At 40.9% G+C, this 24,100-nt stretch overlaps 1 protein-coding gene and 1 pseudogene across 26 annotated transcripts in view; both read right to left on the bottom strand.

Annotated features, from left to right (window-relative positions):
- The window catches only part of LOC132900331 (NACHT, LRR and PYD domains-containing protein 12-like), a 664,923-nt gene that overhangs the window by 29,212 nt on the left and 611,611 nt on the right, over positions 1-24,100 (bottom strand). The window lies entirely within an intron of this gene.
- LOC132900340 (NLR family CARD domain-containing protein 3-like) lies at positions 1,924-16,444 on the bottom strand (annotated as a pseudogene).

Genomic DNA, 24,100 nt, shown 5'->3' with positions numbered 1-24,100 from the left:
TGGTTCTCCATGTCCCGGATGGAGCTCGGATGAAAAACACGAGCGGTGGATTTCCCAGTAAAACACTCGTGTCTGCGTCATATTTCCCGATATTTCACCCCGATGACGTCACTCCCAGCGTTTCCCCGCTGATTAGACGCGCGTTGTCAAAATGGCGAACCAGTTCAAAATTAAAACTCTTTTGATTAACTTGTGTCCATATAATATAAAGAACATTACACGCTCACTTCGCTCACTCGTGATATGTACATTCACCACTCGAAGATAAATTTCAGATCTTCGTGCCACCGTGTAATATCCTCTATTTATCAGGTCATTAATAACAGTAAAGTTTTGTGGAATTATAATTTTGTATTACTGCAAACTTCACATGGCTCTACAGGCCCAGCGTCTGTGTAATTACATTTCAGCTACAACACAAATTTAATGTGGAGGGATGTGAACAAAAAACCCTCACACTGCACTCAGTGAAGGTTTTACACAGAAAAAAACCCTCAATGTTTACGGGACATCGGAGCCTGCAATAGTGGTGTAATTTGTAAATATTGTAAATAAACTGTTAGTATAAAGTTCTGTTTGATTATTTGTTCAGTTTTGGAAATGTGGTGTTTGTGAGTCTCGTTAGCTGGCTGTCACTTCCATCTTCAGCTCACAGCTTCCACACTTCTTGGGACAAAATGGCAGAATGTGAGACGTAAACATTTTTCTCCTGAAATGACATCAACTGGTTTCTACTTCTTTAATAGCTGAACTTCAGTTTTATTCAATTCTACATGCAGCTGTTTTCCCCTCATTTATCTACTGATCTATTTGTATTAACACACTCTGGATCACCTGAAACTCAAAACATCCCAAAGTGCGTTTCTGTCAAAGTGCTTTCAGTTTCTCTCTTTCTAACAGTGGAACAGTAGAACAGTTCTATTCAGCTTTACTTACACGGCTTTCCTGGATGCTGCAATCACAGGCATCACCTTCACAAGAACCCGATCTGTTACCTTCTCTGTACTGGTATATTTACTCAGATCAAACTCCTCCAGCTCCTGTGCTGAAGTCAGTAACACAAACACCAGAGCAGACCACTGTGAAGGAGAGAGTTCACTTCGTTTCCCAGATTTCAGGTAGCGTTGGATTTCCTCCACGAGAGAATCATCACCCAGTTCATTCAGACAGTGGAACAGATTGATGGATTTTTCTGCAGGAAGATCATCTCTACTGATCTTCTTCTTAATGTACTGAACTGTTTCCTCTTTGCTCTGGGAGTTACTTCCTGTCTGTGTTACTAAGGCATCTAAGAGTTTCTGATTGGACTCCAGTGAGAGACCCAGAAGAAAGCGGAGGAACAGATCCAGATGTCCAGTCTCAGATTTTAACGTCTGATCTACAGCCCTCCTGTGTACATCTGAAACTGTCTCAAAGGACCGACTCTGATCAAGAACATTTCTCTTTTCCTTCATGAAGGTCAGATGTACATACAGAGCTGCGAGATGCTCCTGAATGCTCAGATGAACAAAGCAGTACACTTTACTCTGGTGAAGCCCAGGCTCCTCTCTGAAGATCTGCGTACACACACCTGAGTACACTGCTGCTTCTGTCACATCAATGCCACACCCTCGCAGGTCTTCCTCATAGAAGATCAGGTTGCCTTTCTCCAGCTGCTCAAAAGCCAGTTGTCCCAGTTTGAGCAGCATTTCTTCATCACTCTCCTGCTTCTTTGAGTATTTTTCTCTGATGACGTTTGTCTGAATGATGAGGAAGTGTGTGTACATTTGAGTCAGAGTCTTGGGGATCTCTCCACTCTCTGCTTCACCCAACATTCTCTCGAGGACAGCGGCTGAAATCCAGCAGAAGACTGGGATGTGACACATGATGTACAGGCTTCTTAATGACTTCAGGTGTGTGATGATGTTCTCGGCCAGGCTCTGATCACTGACCCTCTTCCTGAAGTACTCCTCCTTCTGGGGGTCATTGAACCCTCGTACCTCTGTGACTCTATGGACGTACTCAGAGGGGATTTGATCAGCTGCTGCTGGTCGGGAGGTGATCCAGACGAGAGCAGAGGGAAGCAGATTCCCTTTGATCAGGTTTATCAGCAGCACACGCACCGATGCTGATTCAGTTACATCACACACTCTCACTGTGTTCCGGAAATCCAGAGGGAAACGACACTCATCCAATCCATCAAAAATGAACAGAACCTTTTCCAACCTGGACATTTCTGTTTCTCTGGTTTCCTTAAAGCAGACATGAAGGAGCTCCATCAGACTCAGGTTTTGGTCCTTCATCAGATTCAGCTCTCTGAAAGGAAGTGGAAATATGAGGGGGACGTCCTGATTTGCTTTCCCTTCAGCCCAGTCCACAATGAACTTCTGCACAGAGACTGTTTTTCCGATACCAGCCACGCCCTTTGTCACTACATTTCTGATGGGTTCGTCTTCTTCAGATAAGGGCTTAAAGATGTCGCTGCATTTGATTGGTGTTTCCTCTGTTGTTTTTCTCCTGGACGCTGCCTCAATCCGTCTCACCTCATGTTCTGTATTGACGTCTCCACTGTCTCCCTCTGTGATGTAGAGCTCGGTGTAGATCTCATTCAGGAGCGCTCGCGTTTCCGGCTTTATCATCACTCCATTTAAACACTGAAACTTCTTCATCAGATTTAATCTGAACTTTTTCTGGAATTCATTTACAGCAGGAGATTCTGGGGCGTGTCTGTGTGAGGGGGTGAAATAAGAAGACGCGGTGAGACCTGGGCTCCAATTATTACAGTTTAACATCACAGTTTTTTCTGACTGGTTCCCACAGATAACCGTTCTTTAGGATGCTAACACTATGGATTTACCGGATTTGATTGTATCTTTTCCACTGAGCTCTATATAAAACCTGGAGAGCTCAGAGCCTATTCCCCGCTGTAGAGACGAGTGAAGCCGTCTGGCCGCCATATTACCACCCCCATTGCGTGTCTCTGGCTTGTGTGTTAAACCGTGGTATCTCATCAAATTTGCCCCAAGAAAAGTACCTCCTGACTCCGCCCCCTTTCATTACCTCCTCTTATTTTCTCAACTTGACCCCCATTCCTGACACATCTTTATCGCGCTCTGCTTCACTGTTAGTATTTTTTTCCCTTTTCCAGTTCAGTCTCTGATCATTTTTTTCATGGCTCTTTTTTTTTTACTAGAGCGGCAGCTACAATTATCAACAGTCCATAATTATCGACACCTTTTCAGATTTACCAATAAAAACAAACAAACAAACAAACAAACAATCATACAAAGCTGAGTTTCAGTTACAGCACTTATTATCAGTTAATTAATAAACCGGAAGACCCCACCCCCACCCTTTGATCTTGTCGTCTGATGACACAGCTCGTTACCTGAGACGGAATTTCTTTTAGCACGATCAGCAAGTTGAGGAAAACCCGGACGTTATCATCGCAGGGAAGCATGGTGCAAAGATCATGGACATGTTTTTATTGATCAAATTCACCGATATTTCATGATCTCCTCGTCAAAACCTACTTTATTTCTTACTCTTTCATTTACAGCTGCCATTTTGTATCTAAACGCACGTTTGAGAAGTCACGTGAGGTGTCGATAATAGTGATCACTTTCACCGGTGTCCACCATTATCGACACCCTGTGGGATTAAGGGACATTTACGACTGTTATGGATCGATCTCTGTGTGTAACATTGTTGAAGTAGATGAAGTGCTTTAAAAAAATAAAAGTGCTGTGATTTATAATCATTTTTTTCTGATTTATAACAGAATGGAATGTTTATAGAGTATTTGGAATCCGATTGAAATCAGTAGAATTAGACCTGAATTAAATTCCTAACATAAAAAAAAAATTACATGCTTGAAATATTCAGATTTTTCTATTCCATTCAGAATTTTTTTCAGTTTGTTGTAAATATCGACCACATATTACAATATCAGTGGACATTTTATTTTTTGGTTCGAGGAATGACATGCGACCTTTGACCTGGATTTTCATGTGGTTACAATGTCAACTGCCTGTCGTCAACGCATTTATTGGTAAACAACAAAACTAGAAATTAATACAAACAACAACAACGAATGACTAACAAAATGTGATTTACGAAAATCCTTCGAAAGTGGAACAAAAAGATTTTCTGACGCAGGTTAAACATCAGTTGATTTGTTTACAAACATTAGAATTACCTCCTCATTTATGGCAACACCAACATCCATATATTTATATAAAAGATTTTATATTTAGTACAAGTCTACGTAAAACAAATTTTAAATTAAAGCTGTCTTGTTAACTTAATAGTATGTACGATTTTTTAAAAATAAAACCATCTGAATGGCAATAATTGTGGAACGGTGTCGATAACTGTGGACAAAGGTGTTGATAATTGTGGAATGGAGTCACGTGATCTGATACGCTAAATAATCAGGAATCAGCTCATTTTTCCCAGTGGAAGTTTGAGTAATTATTCATGCACAATTTACTGATTGAAAGTCTTTTCCACTTTTGCAACGACCAAAAGATCGTTAAGGTGTCGATAATTGTAGCCGCCGCTCTATAATTCTTTTTACGGAGATTATTTCAGTTCCTGTCGCTTTCTCCTTCATACATTTCTTCTTCCTTTTTTTTATATTTTATAGACAGACATTGGCTTTGATCTAGTCAGGAACATTTGCATCGATAATCTGACACAGTCACAGTGTTCACCCCAGATATCAATGTCAGATTTTCAACAAAAACAGACAAGACGATCAGACAGTTTTTCCCCTCTCTTCCTATAGGGGGTCCACGCAAACGGCGCTGTGCACACACGTGTAAAAATGATCACACGCTAGCCATCAATACTCACAGGTGAAATGTCCGTCCACAACCTTTGACCTGACGATTTGTACAGTTCACTGCTGCACATGTAGGCATTTTTCTTCTCATTTTTCTCACCGACTACATAAATAACTCGTCCAATTTTGTGGAGCTTCCAGTCGTCTAAATGACAGTTCCGCTCCGTGATGGGAGTGGTAAGATGGCGGCCAGCTGGCTTCACCCTGACGACCCTATGAGCTCTCCAGATTTTATATAGAGCTCAGTGATGTTTTCTATAATCTAATCCTGTAGATAATAACAGCAGAGAGGTTTAGAATACCAGAGCGTCAGTGTCACGGTCATGTTGTTGGGTTTGATCTTACCCTGTATCTGCGATGAAGATCTTTTCTCTTCTGTCTCCTGCCTTCTGTAAAACACTGAGAACAAAAATAGTAGCTGTTAAAGACAACAACTTTAATCCCTTTAATACTGGAGTCTCAGATTTAGTCCCAATTTTACTGCAATAAATGGAGCAAGTGAATAATTATTTAGAGAACACAGAACTAAATACAGCAGCATTGTGGACCTGGAGAAAAATCTGTCCCTGTTTTAATTTTAGGCTTCTAGTTTTTTTTTCCCTTCTTCCGACAGGCCCCTCCAAAAGTACTGGAACAGCAAGGCCAGCTCTTTTGTTTTTGCTTTACACTGAAGACATTTGGGTTTGAGATCCAAAGATGAAGGAGATAAGAGATCAGAATTTCAGCTGGTTCAGTTCTTTTTGCTTAGATTACCATTTCTGGCTTTAGCATTCAAAACATTAGCCATAAGACATTTTCACCTGAATAAATGTTTACACTATTTCCTCTAAAGCATTTACTGAAAGCATTGTAGCATCACTAAAGACCAAGGAACTATAATAAACATCAAAACAGCTGCTAATGACAGTGGAGCACATCCATTACTGTGACTTTAACTCCGAGAATTATGGGATGTTACCTGTGCCCAGGTGACGGGTTTCCAGTTTTAAAGCTCCAGGGAATACCCATAGACGCATCGCTCTTCATGGAGACACAGCTGGGTTCTGGTGAGTCTGATCTCTTCATCTGGACTTCACTGTACAGCATTATAGACACGCCATTAAATAAACCATTTACACTTTTTGAATGATTTGTTATTTTGACTTAATTTGACCAACAGTGAACAGTGGAATGAGTCTTTATTGTTTATTTAAGTGATTTTGTTCACCATTACTCTGACTTTTATTGCCACATCCAGATGAATTTACTTCCTGATGATGTACGTGACACTGTGAAACACTGAACTGCACAGTTACTGATATTAATTACTCTAAAATGTTTACTGAAAGTACTGTAGCAGGATTATGGCCTAATTAAAGTATAACAAACTGATAAATATCAAAATTCTGCTAATGATCTGAACTGGATAAAGGAATGTGTAACACGGCCTTTCACTCTGCAGTGACTTTAACTCTGAGAATTATGGGATGTTACCTGTGTCCAGGTGACGGGTTTCCAGTTTTAAAGCTCCAGGGAACATCCATAGACTCATCACTCTTCATGGAGACACAGCTGGGTTCTGGTGAGTCTGATCTCTTCATCTGGACTTTACTGTACAGCATTATAGAGTGGACATGAGACAGTTTTTCTTACACAGAATTCCGACACAAAATACTGGCGAGATGAATTTGTATCATATCATATTTCACCATATTTCTGTTCAATATTCATTATGACCTCCACCTCTTCTTACACACTCGGCAGCAGCAGCAGAGGGAGTAGCATATGTGACGACACTAATTTGGAATTTTAATCATTTAAAGCACAATTTACCATCAAACAATCTTTCTACGTTAAAGGGGACCGGTACAGCATTTAAACATGATCGATATCGATAGTACAAGCCCAAATTATAATAACACACACACACACACACACACAGCCACCTGATTAGCCATCATAAGTAGCTTTAAGTGCTTAAAGGTCCAAAACATGTCAAGTTTTATTGCACATGGGCAACCAATATGACGTCAAGTCGCTGATGGCCAGGTAGCGGAAGTTAAGTGCAGACAATGTAAACATACTTGCGAGCCTGGATTTAGTCAGATGAAAAAGAGTCATCTTCAAGTCAGCAGTATGGACGAGCCGATTTATTTATTTATTGCGCGTGTTAATGCAGATATAGACATGCAGTGTGTCACAAGTGTATATGGTCTAAATATAGGCTTGTGACAGCTCGAAGCTGAGTGAGAGTTTATAGCAGGTGAAGCGTGGAGCACCGCACAATTCAATTTGTCTCTTTATTTACAGAAGATAGATGGGTTTTTAATTTGCTTGAAAAATAAAAATCACGTGGGATTATTTACTAACACATTTTACACTCATCTGGAGCTCTGCTTTTAGGCAGTGCCAAAATATATACATTCTCTTTGAACGTCTGTACTATCCCAGCTCATCGGCTTGCACGGCCTGAATCCCTTTTCCGTAGACGGTGTTGGAATATTGTTGGCACAGCATCGAGTTTGAGTCGAACGTGACCTGCGTAGCCCAAGAGCTCGGCCTGGAGATTCCTTTCAAAGCAATCGGACTCAAAATGGTCCTCACAAACAGAATTTCTGCCAAAGGAGAGTTTCTAAAGTGTGACCTGTTCAAGTTGTGTAGCCACTGTTTAGGAAGTCGTTTACATCGCTTGGTTGTCAGCAATGGAACACAGAAAAAACACTTTCCCGTATTATCACAGTGATTATTTTTGCAACCACAGGTTTTGCACCCTGCTATTTTTCAACAAGGTTTTGTTCATCCGGCAACATCGCGGTGTCAGGAGCAGCGAGCCAATCAAGATACAGGAAACCTATCGATGATTCTACGTCATGTTGACCTCTGACACCGCCAACAAAATGAAAATATGGTTGCGCCCTTAAGTGAGCGTGAACATTAAAAGCACTGATTTATGCAACACAGTGTGACAATACAGCGCAGTCAAAATGCATTCGTGCAAAATATGTAATATTTCTCTCCTCTGTTTATTTTTCGCCGTGGGTTCCCATTGTCAAGGAAATTTACTTTCAAATAATCTTTCTCCATCTCATCAGTCTGGTCCTGTGAAGCCTGTTTTGGGATACGACTCGTATCGTGGCTTTAGTGTATCGGCTCATACCTACTCTTTACTGTTTAACTGCTTTATTATTTTATAAGAACATCATTTTACTGACAGTGAACAGAATCTGAATGTTTAAAGTGGTGACTGAGAACTTTTCATTCGGAGGATAAATTTGTGTTCAGTTATTCTTCTCATATCTACTCACTCCATATTTCAGATAAGAACAGTTAATGACTAAAATATTACAACATGGCAGTTTACCGGTTTTCTGAGGGTGGGGTCACATTATCTGTGTCCAGATCCCGGCTCTCCATTTGGGACTCCCTAAAGTGAATGACGCATGAAATGGAATGACGAATGACAGGTAGTAAATTTGAACAATAAATGGTCCCTTGTCATTCAGATTCTTACAAATGGAATAACGATTGAAATCTTTAGTTTTAGACCTTAACTTTTTTTTTAGACTTTAACTTAAACTAAAAGTATGTCATTCCACTTAGAAACCCTGTCATTCCATTTCTTAAAGGCGATATCACTGATAACATTAGCTAAAAGTATGTCATTCACCTAAAAACACTGTCATTCCATTTGTAAAAGGTTATACCACTGATAATATAACCTAAAAGTATGTCATTCCACCTAGAAACACTGTCATTCCATTTGTAAAAGGTGATATCACTGATAACATTAGCTTAAAGTTTGTCATTCCACCTAAACACACTGTCATTCCGTTTGTAAAAGGTGATATCACTGATAACAACCTAAAAGTATGTCATTCCACCTAAATTCACTGTCATTTCATTTGTAAATGGAAATATCCCTGATAACATATGCTCAAAGTGTGTCATTCCACCTAAAAACACTGTCATTCAATTTGTAAAAGGTGATATCACTGATAACATTAGCTTCAAATATGTCATTCCACCTAAAAAACAATGTCATTCCATTTGTAAAAGGTGATATCAACGATAACATAACCTAAAAGTATGTCATTCCACCCAAATTCACTGCCATTCCATTTGTAAAAGGTGATATCACTGACAACATTAGCTCAAAGTAAGTCAATACATATAGAAACCCTGTCATTCCATTTGTAAAAGCTGATATCCCACCAAGCACCCACTTATCTTATCCTAGGGAGGTCTAAAACTAAAGATTTCAATCATTATTCCATTTATAAGAATCTGAATGACAAGGGACCATTTATTGTTCAAATCACTAGCTGTCATTCGTCATTCCATTTCATGCGTCATTCACTTTAGGGAGTCCCGCACCAGCGACTGCACGAACTGAGTCAGCGCTGTAAACCGGAACTTGGAAATCTTCCCGCCTGTTGCCAGATACTGCTGACGTTTTCCAGCCCAAAATATGTTCAAAACCCGCCAAAACGCACTTAAAACCGCCCAATCTGGCAACACAAATTAATCTTCCCGGAAGTTCCTTTCAGCACCGAGATGTCGCCCGGGATTGGTTGGCGAGTGCGTGACGTTTTTGTTTTCTTTCCCCTTAGGCAGCCTCTCGCGTTACTGCCTGAGGGACAGGGAGAAAACCACCGGAAAAGGTTTTAAACGAACACAACAAACGCAAGTCGGAAGATGACCATAAAATACTCGATAGTTACGATATAATAATTTTATGTATCGCACACAGAATTTTCAGCGATATATCGAGTATATTCGATATATCGCACAGCCCTATGTGAACCCTTGCTTGTTTTTCTCTGTCTCCTTCTGTGGTGTAACAGGACGGTGGAGGATTTACTGCAGAGAGGTGCAGAACCCAACCTGCTGCTCAGTGAAGGCATGGCCGCGGTGCATCTGGCTGCAGGGAAGGAATCAGAAAAAGGACTGCGGTGCCTTAAAGTGCTCCTGCAGAACGGCGCTGATCCAAACCTCAGGTCAGGGATAGAGCGGATAAAAATGATTTATTCTTGAATTTCTTTCTTTTAACTTGATTGGGAATATTTGCTTTGAAATGATATTATTCCCCTTTCCATTCTTTTTCCCTCTCCTTTTGTTCCGTCCTGTCTTTTTCATTCTTTTTTTTCTGCCTGTTTGAGATTTGATTTATTTTTTACAACCCCAATTCCAAAAAAGTTGGGACAAAGTACAAATTGTAAATAAAAATGGAATGCAATGATGTGGAAGTTTCAAAATTCCATATTTTATTCAGAATAGAACATAGATGACATATCAAATGTTTAAACTGAGAAAATGTATCATTTAAAGAGAAAAATTAGGTGATTTTAAATTTCATGACAACAACACATCTCAAAAAAGTTGGGACAAGGCCATGTTTCCCACTGTGAGACATCCCCTTTTCTCTTTACAACAGTCTGTAAACGTCTGGGGACTGAGGAGACAAGTTGCTCAAGTTTAGGGATAGGAATGTTAACCCATTCTTGTCTAATGTAGGATTCTAGTTGCTCAACTGTCTTAGGTCTTTTTTGTCGTATCTTCTGTTTTATGATGCGCCAAATGTTTTCTATGGGTGAAAGATCTGGACTGCAGGCTGGCCAGTTCAGTACCCGGACCCTTCTTCTACGCAGCCATGATGCTGTAATTGATGCAGTATGTGGTTTGGCATTGTCATGTTGGAAAATGCAAGGTCTTCCCTGAAAGAGACGTCGTCTGGATGGGAGCGTATGTTGCTCTAGAACCTGGATATACCTTTCAGCATTGATGGTGTCTTTCCAGATGTGTAAGCTGCCCATGCCACACGCACTAATGCAACCCCATATCATCAGAGATGCAGGCTTCTGAACTGAGCGCTGATAACAACTCGGGTCGTCCTTCTCCTCTTTAGTCCGAATGACACGGCGTCCCTGATTTCCATAAAGAACTTCAAATTTTGATTCATCTGACCACAGAACAGTTTTCCACTTTGCCACAGTCCATTTTAAATGAGCCTTGGCCCAGAGAAGACGTCTGCGCTTCTGGATCATGTTTAGATACGGCTTCTTCTTTGAACTATAGAGATTTAGCTGGCAACGGCGGATGGCACGGTGAATTGTGTTCACAGATAATGTTCTCTGGAAATATTCCTGAGCCCATTTTGTGATTTCCAATACAGAAGCATGCCTGTATGTGATGCAGTGCCGTCTAAGGGCCCGAAGATCACGGGCACCCAGTATGGTTTTCCGGCCTTGACCCTTACGCACAGAGATTCTTCCAGATTCTCTGAATCTTTTGATGATATTATGCACTGTAGACAGGGCCGTCGACAGGGGGGGACAACCGGGTATTTTGTCCCGGGCCCAGGCATGAGGGGGGGCCCAGAACTGGTCCCTCATGAAGATGCCATTAATCATTCTGTTTCATTTCAAAATGTGTTGATTTGGGGGAGAAAAATGTGCTATATTTGCATTCAATGAATGATTTCTGGTTCTTTTGCCTTTATTGTCTTCGAAAATAGATTCAAGAACCCACCTACCACCCCTAATGCAGAAATGGTTTGGTCTTTGATTAAGGCGCCAAATAACACGGCACTATTCCATCATAACGCTTCGACAATAAGCGTGCGAGCCCGTTTGCCAACATGCACAAGTCAGGAGCAAACAAAAGAAAAGAGTAAAAGAGATGAAGAAGCCAAGAGCCTCAGGGGCTCACTGCATAGATATTTTAGAAAAGATTCAGATGATGCAGCAGGTGGTGAAGGCAGTGGGGCAGCTGAGCCAGGTAAGACACAGATAACTTTTTTCCAGCCCTGTAATGTAACCCCAGCACGCGCGACACGCCATTCATAATTATAAAGTAGGGGATAGCAGGGTACACTGAGTGAACACTGAAATGCACAGGGCATTGAATTATTTCATAAACATATCGGTTTAATAACACTGTGTTGCATATATCTCAATGAAGCAAAGAATAGCACATTGGCCCGCAATCATATCCAAATGTTTTAGGCACGCTTGCTGAGCTGCGCTGAGCTGGACTCTGGTTAGCTGAAAGCCCGTGGAACGCTGCCTCTTGTTAATTAAACCTTATTTTGTTGGAAATCATCCCATGTAGATACGACGGCATGTGAAATTGCCAGCTAGATAGAGTTTAATGTAACGAATGGGCTATAAATGGGGTGTTTTGAGGTTAGTCTGTTGCAAAACATTAAACTTTCGCTTAGACTGGATACTCTTCAAACAATTCCCTTGCTCAAGTGAAAAATGATAGGCCTGTACGAAAAGCGCAATTAATGAAAGTAGCCTAATAAGCCCTAAATGAATAAAACAACCTCTGTTTTATTGTTGTTGCTTACACGTTAAGATTTTGAAATCTTCTCGGTCCAGTTCTATATCCAGGGAACGTTGTAATCCTTTTGGTTTATCCGTAATAAACATGTCAGCTCCCAGGTCAGATAGGTTAATGTTACGTGGTTGGGAGGGTGTCAGTTTTTTTTGTAACATTCTAAATCGAGTACGGAAAGGACGTTTATGAAAAACAAGACAAAAAAATACACTGAAAAACTCACTGTACACATCACTAGTGGTGATGCTTCTATGTTCAGATTTTGGGAAAGCCATAACTCCGTTCTCATTGAGGCCCAGTTCCATCCCGTAAACAATCATTTTGGTTTATCAACTACCTGCGCTCAAACATGTCACAGGAGAGGCTCAATGGGCTGGCTATGCTCTCTATAGAGCGCGAACTTGCAAAGAAGCTGGACTTCAATGACCTTATTGACGACTTTGCCACAGCAAAAGTCCGGCGCATTGCATTTCGCACCTGAATAGTTGCAGACTAAGGAAATGTTCAAACTGTAAATATGTTGAAGTGTTGAAATAAAATGGTTGACTGTTATAATGGGCTTGGAACACCTGTTATTTAAGGGTTGGAGTGAATGGAGACTGTGAAAAGAGGGGTTGGGTGTGGGTGGTTGCTGTGTGGCGATGTGCGTGCGCGCGTATGTGTGTGTGTGTGGGGGGGGGGCACTCAGATTATTTGGGGGGGGCCCACTCAGATTATTTTGTCCCGGGCCCAGCCAAAGCTGTCAACGGCCCTGACTGTAGATGATGATATGTTCAAACTCTTTGCAATTTTACACTGTCGAACTCCTTTCTGATATTGCTCCACTATTTGTCGGCGCAGAATTAGGGGGATTGGTGATCCTCTTCCCATCTTTACTTCTGAGAGCCGCTGCCACTCCAAGATGCTCTTTTTATACCCAGTCATGTTAATGACCTATTGCCAATTGACCTAATGAGTTGCAATTTGGTCCTCCAGCTGTTCCTTTTTTGTACCTTTAACTTTTCCAGCCTCTTATTGCCCCTGTCCCAACTTTTTTGAGATGTGTTGCTGTCATGAAATTTCAAATGAGCCAATATTTGGCATGAAATTTCAAAATGTCTCACTTTCGACATTTGATATGTTGTCTATGTTCTATTGTGAATACAATATCAGTTTTTGAGATTTGTAAATTATTGCATTCCGTTTTTATTTACAATTTGTACTTTGTCACAACTTTTTTGGAATCGGGGTTGTACATGCAAATGTGTGTTACCCATGTCTGGATGAGGATTCTCTCTGCTCTTTAAATGCTGGTTGCTGGAAGAATCTCAATTAGCACCAAATTAACTGTAAGGAGTTGTTACCTGTCTACAGGTGATGATTCTCTCTTCTCTTTAAGTTCTAGTGGTACAATCATAGAGTTATCGCTCTTCATGGACACACAGCTGGTTACTGGTGAGTCTGATCTCTTTATCTGGGTTTCACTGCAAACGCAAACACACACACACACACACACACACCACAAGCAACATTTATATAGTGTGCAGTGTTTTACTATTTTGAATATTCAGTGTCATTTAGAAGTGGCTGTAATTTGTATTACAAATCAAAATCATAAATAAGGGTCCAAAATTGAAAAATGTTTTGATAAGAAATGCAACTATAACCAAAAACACAAACTAGCACAAAACACTGAGTTTAGACTGTGTACTATGAAGAGCTATAAACTGATGATTTGTAAGAAAAAAAACAACAGGACTACCATCAGACAATGCCGGGGTGGCCCTATATTTAGCCGGGACCATCCCCAGCCCAAACCATCAATGGTGGCCTGCTTGGAGCATGGGGAAAATAATTTTCACTAATTTTGGTCACTGATCTTATTCTTGCATTAATCATCAATTCAACTGCACTCTGCATTTTCACATGGCAGCCCAGACGCCGACAGCATCGCAGCAGATTAAATAGGCGCTACCAAATAAGGAAATTCTCCCCTCCCCTCTATTGCAGTTGGTTTGGTCCAAGACTCCTCCTCTGTATTGCGGGGAACTTAAACAACATTGGCGCGAAACAGCGCGCGTCAGTGATGGAGGGCAGAAAGAGGCCAGGTGGAACCGAAAGGGCGGAGCTTAAAAAAAGGAAGGAGGTGGCAGCAAAATGTGCCAAATTGACAGATATGTTCTCAAGACCAGCTGGTAGGTTACGAAAGATATGGAGTATGATAACCCTGTTTGTCGATTTTATCAGTCTATGCTAGGCCTATAATGTGTCGATAGTTTGCGATGTCAATTCAGCTTTTTGATGTCATGTGAAATCTCGCAATTTACACGGTATAGATGTGGTGTATGTCTTAATTCTAAGAAGAACCGGACATTGCTTTACATCCCAGTTATTAACAATTTTAGATGAACAGGTCCCAAATGTGCTGTTGCGCGTTATTTCCTCATCCAGCCTATTTCATCTCGCTGTCACACCGTGCATTTCCACAGGCGTGCGCACATTGTGGTTATGAACACACAGGCCTAGAAGTCATATTTGATGTTAAATAATTGTTGTTAAATATATAACTTAGAAGAGGTGTATGCGTATGCCAATATTCTAAGCAGAATCGAACACTTGCTTTAGCCTACATTTCATTTAACCATTTTTGAGTTGCCTAATGCGCCCTCACGCTTTATCTGCCGGTTGCTGAGTACCCAGCATTGTTGATTTGCCATTATTTTCGAGGCGTATGCGGCATGTAATGCACAAGCATTGGTTCAAATGCACGCGAGATGGGTGCTTTCGTTATTTTAAGACTATGTGACTAAAAATGTGTTGTGTAATTCTTAAATAACGCGAAACAATCAGCCATACTCGCTGCTTTGCTATTTGGAGTGGCAGTCAGCTGGATTTCGCCCCCGACGTAAAAGTTCATTCCCACACCCGGGCCGAAGATGCCGATTTCTGAAGATGCATGTCCTTTGGATGTGTTTTCAAATATTTTCACTAAGGAACTTTGGGACATGTTGGTGACACAGATAAATGTATACGTGGATTAGACACGCGGCCACACACCATCCAATTTTAAGTGGAGCCCCGTCTCATACTAGATGAAATCGTTCGTCGGTCTCTGCATTACGTTTGTGGTCATTAAACTACCGTGTAATGGAAGTTTTATTAACCCTAAAGTAATGCAGAGAACGACGAACAACATACATTGTCACTACCTGAATTTAAACCAAATAAAAAGCATTGTGAAAGAACAGTTATTTGTTTTATCTTTTTTAATGTACTCAAATTCCTCCTCCATTTCAAAGTGGCCTGAATGTGAATTAAACTCCCGGACTGAAAACAGGGCCCACTCCGGCCCTGCCATCAGACATGAAGAAAAATAAAATAATCCATTAATCAAAATCAGTTTTGGGAGAAATGGAACAAACTAAACATGAAACAAAAGGGCAATTCTTCAGCACAGAGGCTAAAATTATAAAATTATTAAGAGTGCCTTCACTTATCAGCTCAGTGATATATTGCAAAAGTATGGAATCCAAGCCAAAATGTACTGAAAACCGTATTTAAAAATCATCACCCCAATTATAGTAGTGTCACTTCAGAGAAATCTGAGTTTGAATTCTAAGAAATGAAAGTTCAGTTTTTTCTGATGCAATTCTATTAATTACTTTTCTTTCCTTGTAAAATATTTTGCATTCAGAGTTAAACAAAGTCAATTTTTCTATGCTTTTTTAGGGTCAAAAGATACCCCATACAGTGTGAAATTTTTATTTAATACCATTATCTTGAGTAGTGGAACTAAAAAAAGTTACCACAATTTTCTGTGAATGTCATTCTGTGACCGAAGAACGACCTAAAACCAGGACACATCCATCAAAGACCCAATGAGATGGAAAACCTACTTTGGATCACTCTTTAAAGAGTCTCTCCAAATAATCTTACAAAAGGACTTCCTTTTAAATTGCCCCTAGAGGACAAATTAAGTGTTTTGAATTTGAATTTGTCAAACACAGTGTCCTGAGTAAGAGTCAGCGTTAGATGGTTTTTATTAAATCATCACACTGCTGATCCCATTTACACTCTGCACATCCTAATCCGTGGAGAGAAACTGGAATAATCAGTACATTTCCACAATACAAGCAGCTTTTATTGATGGAGATTTAAATACTTTCACTTCACATATTTTCTGAAATATACCGTATAATCATTTTCCATATCAGAAATTAAAATAGAGAAATGTTTTACCTTTAGTCAACAATCCTCGTTACACTGGCTTTACTCTCACTGTTTCTGGAACTTTGTTTGACACGTTTCTGAGTGTTGATGCTTTCAGAAATTCTTTCACTTTGACAGATGAAATCAGTGAGGAAACGTCACACAACAGGCACGTCAAACAGGTTTAAGCTCTTTCACACCCATGACACGGTTACATTCGAAGCACACAAAATCCAAACAACAACTGAGATTGGTGTTTTATAGTTAGTAAATTATTCTACCTGACTTTTAACAGGTGCACAGTGGAGCTGGAGCTTCATAAATATTCTCATCTTTTAAATTAATCTTCCAGAATCAGTTCTACTGCAATAAATACACAACATTAATCTGCAGTTCAAGTGTATTTACAAAACACTACAGATGATTCTCAGTGTGTGAGTACAATAATCACAGTAAGAACATTTGCTAGTACAGTACATGGATCACCTGGTAAAAGCAGATAAACATTACTAATAAACTATAATGTTCTTCACTTACACAATCACTCAACATTTGTTACTTGATTATCCAGAAAGTGTTCAGTGTAACTAAAGATGCCACTTCGACTAAATGAAAAGGATAAGTACAGTGTTATTAATTAATATGTAAAGTGCTAAACTGTGTCCAGAGATAATGAGTTTGAGTCCTGACCAGTGCCGTATTAAGCCAGTGCGGTGCCCCTGGGCACTATACCTCAAGTGCCCCACCACCACCCTGTGTGCACGCATTCAGTAACCTCCTGCACACACTCACAAACCTTGCCCTTTGCTGTCAAAAATAGTAGCATATACATAAACAATAGTACACATAAACAAGGTCATTCTTCCTCATTGAAAATGTATTAAGTACAGTAGGCTACATCAGCCCATCAAATTCACTGAAAACAAACAACGATATGCATGTAGGCATATTGAAATGTCTTATTCAAAAACGAGCAGCATATATTTGTATGTCTCAATAAAAACCTTCAAAGCATCCATACTCTATTCTATCCATATTCAAATGTCTCAATTCGAAATATAAATTCAAATAACATCCAGTACGGCATATTCAGATGTACAATGTACATATGGGTATCAATTCAAAGAGTATCTGTTCTGTATGAACCTAGACATGTTCTCCCCATAGCGCAGGATCAGTTGAAATAGAGAAGTGTTCTACTGGCGTCGGCTGCGCTGGGTTGACATCCATAACACCCTCGTCTTCCTTCTCGTCCCCATGGTGTGAGCTGATCTCTACCTGGCTTAAAGTGGCTTTGCACATATCCTCCTCCCCGGGGTCTCCCTCGCTCCCATCTTCCTCAAGGGGATCCTCATTGTCGCCGACCCCTCGGCTAACACTGGCTGTGGTTGTAGCATCTCCCCGGCTAGTGCTAGCAGGGCCATCTCCCTCACTAGCATCGCTGATTTCACTAGCTTCAGCTTCAGCGCTGGTAGTGACAGCAGTTGTCAATGTTTTTATAAAAAAAAGATCTAACACTGGAACATTTTTAATTGCAGCTACACGCCTGGAGTCTTTCTCTTTTTTTAATTTTCTCTTTGCACAACCACTCAATTGATGTCTGTCCATTTTTCATTTCTACCGCGGTTTTTAAAAAATTGATGCATTTCACCATAGGTGGACTGGCTCAACTGACAGGTTGAGGAAAGGGGGGTTAATGGTCACATAGGCCACTCTTGCTCAGAATTATGATTATTGTTGTTGTTCTTATGAAATTAGTGTTCATAATGAATTATATATGACTATTTAACAATGTCAAGTGTATAACCATTTTAAGTGTCCAAACATTCACGAAAAATATTTTTAAAGTTTCTGTCATGTGGTGCCCCCCCCCCCCCCCCCCCCACTGGCTGTGAGTGTTTAGTGCCCCTGGGCACTGTGCCGTAGGCCCATACAGTTAATCCGGCCTTGGTCCTGACAAAGCCACAGTTACCTGTGACCAGGAGTCAGGGAGAACAAAAACTTTCGCTCCTCAATCAATAATAGTGACGTTACAGTTCTGGGTGTCTGTGGGCAGATACAGTGGTGCTTGAAAGTTTGTGAACCCTTTAGAATTTTCTATATTTCTGCATAAATATGACCTAAAACATCAGATTTTCACACAAGTCCTAAAAGTAGATAAAGAGAACCCAGTTAAACAAATGAGACAAAAATATTATACTTGGTCATTTATTTATTGAGGAAAATGATCCAATATTACATATCTGTGAGTGGCAAAAGTATGTGAACCTCTAGGATTAGCAGTTAATTTGAAGGTGAAATTAGAGTCAGGTGTTTTCAATCAATGGGATGACAATCAGGTGTGAGTGGGCACCCTGTTTTATTTAAAGAACAGGGATCTATCAAAGTCTGATCTTCACAACATGTTTGTGGAAGTGTATCATGGCACGAACAAAGGAGATTTCTGAGGACCTCAGAAAAAGCGTTGTTGATGCTCATCAGGATGGAAAAGGTATTTATCCTCTCATGGATGAAAAGCTCATCTAAGGTGTCGTTGAGTCATCCTGTTGGTGTGGGTCACTGGGGGCTGGATGTGAACGGCCTCGAGAGTTGTTAGGGTGGTCAATGGATTGCCCGTTAAGGTGATCAATGGAATGCTGATTCTCTCTGTCCTCCTGTGAGTCACTGAAAACAGCTGGGTTTTGGTGTGCATTCAGTTGTGTGGGAAGTGTGCCAAGGACTGCATTGTAGGTGGCTAATAAATGATGTCTTAGGCTACATCCACACGACAACGGCAACAAGATGTTATTTGAAAATATATCGCGTCCAAATGGGCAACAATCAGTAAAATATCAGGTCCATATGGCAACGCAACGCTTGCTGAAAACGATGCAATACACATGCCACACCTCTAGGGGCGCTGTAAGACGGTCCCTTCGGAGACACCAGAACAATAGAAGAAGTAAGGACGCATGCGCATAAACTATTATGCGCGAGACTTCATATTAGCCACAAAGTCAGGAAAATCTGTTCGTAAAATTACATTATAATGACCAAATACAATGAAAAGTATTTTTCCAGTCTCACCTGTGAAAGGTAATCCCATGTGATCTCGTTTGGACGGCAAACCTGTTGGTACAGTTAAACGCAGCTAATCTTTATTCTCCGCTTTGACCTTTCCAATATGGCGGCGAGGATGAGGTATGATTCTACGCAGAAGGAGGCGTCTTTAATGGTCCGGAATAAATTGAATACTACACGTTGATGGATTAATTTGTTGTTTCTCACCTGTGAAAGGTAATCCCATGTGATCTCGTTTGGACGGTAAACCTGTTGGTACAGTTAAAGGCAGCACATGAATCTTTATTCTCCGCTTTGACCTATCCAATATGGCGGCGAGGATGACGTACGCGGAAGGCGGCGTCTTTAATGGTCCGGAATAAATTGAATGATACACGTTGATGGATTAATTTGCTCTTCTAAGCCCTTTTTGAGGAATGTATTGTAGGACTTAAACCATCATCTGAAGAGGTGAGATCGCTCTTTTTTTTTCCCTATTTTTGCTGGCGGGATTGACTCTGCCCTAAGGGCTATTCTCTCTCTCTCTCTCTCTCTCTCTCTCTCCCTCTCTCTCTCACTTTGCACCATTACACAATAAATATTCACAGTGAAAATATTTTGTAAGCGCGTTTCATGAACCAAGTTATAGGATTTGTTGACAACTCGCATCGCATCGCAATGAGAAGATCATTGGCACTACTGGTGTTAAGAATCAGACCATTTCATAAATGAATATTTTGCTGTAGAGCTGCAGTGTTTGTACAATTGCATGTTTTTGCTTCACTATTACTGTCACTATTCTGCTTCTTGCATTACTACTGTGAACTAACACTGAACATAATAATAATAATAATAATATCCAAGCTCGTGTTTCACTCTCACTAGTGCTCTGTAAGGCTTTTTCCTGGTGATATTCGTTACACTTCTACCCGGCATGAAGCACTCACAGTCATGTGGTTGTGACGTCATCGTAAACAAATCCGTTCTACTCATCCAGACGACTTCACAACGGCAACGTTGCCAGATCTTTCCACTCTGGAACCCGTTCTCAAAAAATTGCGTTTTGGGCACCCAAAACGCCGGTGCCGTGTGGACGCCAGGCCTAAACGATAAGCAATTGTATCGGAGTCACCTGAATCCGTTGCCGTGTGGACAGGGCCTTAGGCTACATCCACACAACAATGGCAACGAGATGTTATTTAAAAAAATATCGCGTCCACATGGGCAACGATCAGTAAAATATCAGGTCCATATGGCAACGCAACGCTTGCTGAAAACGATGCAATACACATGCCACACCTCTAGGGGCGCTGTAAGACGGTCCCTTCGGAGACACCAGAACAATAGAAGTAGTAAGGACGCATGCGCATAAACTATTATGCGCGAGACTTCATATTAGCCACAGTGTCAGAAAAATCTGTTTGTAAAATTACATTATAATGACCAAATACAATGACAATTATTTTTCCAGTCTCACCTGTGAAAGGTAATCCCATGTGATCTCGTTTGGACGGTAAACCTGTTGGTACAGTTAAACGCAGCACATGAATGAGGCATCTTTATTCTCTGCTTTGACCCATCCAATATGGCGGCAAGGATGACGTATGATCTACGCGGAAGGCGGCGTCTATGTTTATATGTCTATGCCAGGCGTGAAGCACTCACAGTCATGTGGTTGTGACGTCATCGTAAACAAATCCGTTCTACTCATCCAGACGACTTCGCAACGGCGCCGTTGCCAGATCTTTCCACTCTGGAACCCATTCTCAAAAGATTTCGTTTTGGGGCACCCAAAACGCCGGTGCCGTGTGGACGCCAGGCCGAAACGATAAACAATTTTATCAGATTCACCTGAATCCGTTGCCGTGTGGACAGGGCCTAAGTCAAACAGAACTGAAGAAGCCTTTCAGATGAGAGGTGAAACGTCTTCAAGAATATTCAAGCAAGTCCAGTTGCTCTCTTTCACCACCCACAGTTACTATGACCTGGATGACTGAGAATCTTCACAGACATCTTTCCCATTCACCAACATGGGAGTGGGTGTGGTTAAAAATTGTACTGTTGCCAGCCACTAGAGGGCCTCAGAGATATTTTGGCAATGGTAGTCTCCTATAATCACCCCCTCACAAAAATTACTGAGAAACATCCATCCATTATCTGTAGCCGCTTATCCTGTGCAGGGTCACAGGCGAGCTGGAGCCTATCCCAGCTGACTATGGGTGAGAGGCGGGGTTCAACCTGGACAAGTCGCCAGGTCATCACAGGGCTGACACATAAAGACAAACAACCATTTACACTCACATTCACACCTACGCTCAATTTAGAGCCACCAGTTAACCTAACCTGCATGTCTTTGGACTGTGGGGGAAACCGGAGCACCCGGAGGAAACCCACGCGGACACGGGGAGAACATGCAAACTCCGCACAGAAAGGCCCTCGCCGGCCACGGGGCTCGAACCCGGACCTTCTTGCTGTGAGGCGACAGCGCTAACCACTACACCACCGTGCCGCCCCACTGAAAAACATCTTGATGTAAAATGTATGTGACTATCTGAGCACTCAGTGAGAAAATGTGTTCCACCCTGAGCAGGACTTGTGCACAAGATCATCTGTTCTCTACCTCCAGCTTCATCACAACCTGGGAACAAATATTTCTGTTTTCAGTTTAATATCAGAATATTTTCCAAGAAAGTACCTGTTTTGAGTACAGAGTTCTGATTTGCCCAGTTGTACATCAGTCATCTTTGTCTTATGTTAATTGGTTGAAGTGTTGACAGTGGGCGGGGCATTGAATGCACAGGTACAGTCATGTGTTGTTGTTGTTGTTGTTGTTTTTAAATTAAATTAGATCATTAATTGTCTTAATATCGGATAAAAGTGAAAATGTAACCGTGACCTGATCACTGCAAATAAATTCTGATCACAAAACCTGTAAAACTGAAGCTTGCTTTGTGTTTTATTTGAAGGACTTGATTTAGACCAGTTTATGTTCCTTGGGGTTGAGTTCTGTCTGATAAGAATCACTGATAAAATATTTGATTTATTTATATTTATCAAGGAGTCTGTCTCCATTTCTCCAGTGGAGTGACCACTAGGTGGCACACAGAGTCTCTTTGTTTAACCTAAAAGAAACTTTACATTAATTAGCAGATTATTTATTATTAAAGCTTGATAGTATAAATGTATTTAGCCTTCTCAGAACAGAAACTGAAGGAAACACCAGCTCCAGATTCCTAAATCAGAGTAACACAAAATCTCACAGATTACTGAGAGTTTTACACCTAGTTTTAAGAAAAATTATTTATTTGGTTATATTGGCCTAGTCACTTGCTAACAGTGCTGTAGTCGAGTCACTGAATCTTGAGTCCAAGTCCAGTCTCGAGTCCCCAGTGTTCAAGTCCAAGACATGAAAGAAAATTTCGAGTCGAGTCCGAGAACAAGACTCCAACCGCACCATTTGACGGTGGCTGTTTCAGCGCCATTAACATTAGTTTGTTCCTGAACATGACGTATGAACAGGTGAATGTGCTTCTCTTTGTCAGGGAGTATTAAGTATTCATAAGAGCATTACTCTTACAGTATTGCTTTTATGGCTGAGGACTAAAGTTGACTTGCTAACTTTAGGACTGCAGTTGTCATGAACAGTTTTGCACTCAAGTTTCCATCAATGAAGAGTTTATAACATCAGCAAAACTGACTTCATGTTAAAACTGTTAATGTTATAGTCATGCTGTCTGTTGTTGCCCAAAAGAGGATGGGTTCCCTTTTGAGCCTGGTTCCTCTCGAGGTTTCTTCCTCATGTCATCTGAGGGAGTTTTTCCTTGCCACCGTCACCACAGGCTTGCTCATTGGGGATAGATTAGGGATAAAATTAGCTCATGTTTTAAGTCGTTCAAATTCTGTAAAGCTGCTTTGCAACAATGTTTATTGTTAAAAGCGCGATACAAATAAACTTGACTTCTGTCAGAGATGGTTGGGAGGCAGATGTAAGTGCAGAAGGTGTGTTTATTAATACAAGTGAAGACACGTAAACAATCCAGAAGATTGTAAAACAGTGAAACAGGCGATGGGTCGAGCGAAGCACAAACAGGCTATCGTAGACTCAGCAGAATCAGAGACAAGAAACAGGAAATCAAACAAGGCTCGGTAATGTGTCAGCAACACAACTCAATACTTTGCAAAGTAAGTGTGTTTTCACAGTTTTTATATCTCATTGCGCTATTTGCACCTTAATCCTGTGCAGGTGCGAGTTGTTTACGGTGCATGTGAGAGTCCGCTTGGCGTGCGCTGTCCGGAGTGCCCGAGAGTCTATCTGATGTATGTGCCAAGGCGCACAGGTGTGACACTCTTGCATGAAATTAGGACAAATGTAGATATAAATATCTTATGCCAAATTATTATGGCATGTGACAATAAATAAAGAAAAAATCTGAGTCCTTGCCTCCAATTTACGAGTCTGAATGCAGTTAACATATGAGTCCGAGTCCAAGTCCGAGTCATCAGTGCTCAAGTCCGGGTCAAGTCATGAGTCCTTAAAATTAGGGCACAAGTCGGACTCGAGTACTACAAGTCTGCTTGCTAAAGGCATCATTATGTCCAGTTGGGGTGTTCAGATGACGTATTGACTTTGATTCATTTATCTGCCTTAAAAAAAACGAACAACAACAGCAACAACAAAAAGACAGGAAATAGATTTAATTTAGCTTTTATTATCATCATTAGTGGAAG

The sequence above is a fragment of the Neoarius graeffei genome, chromosome 16 (assembly GCF_027579695.1).
Source record: "Neoarius graeffei isolate fNeoGra1 chromosome 16, fNeoGra1.pri, whole genome shotgun sequence".
Classification (NCBI taxonomy): Eukaryota; Metazoa; Chordata; class Actinopteri; order Siluriformes; family Ariidae; genus Neoarius; species Neoarius graeffei.
Note: the sequence above shows the minus strand (reverse complement) of the source record. Positions and strands in the feature narration are given on the sequence as shown.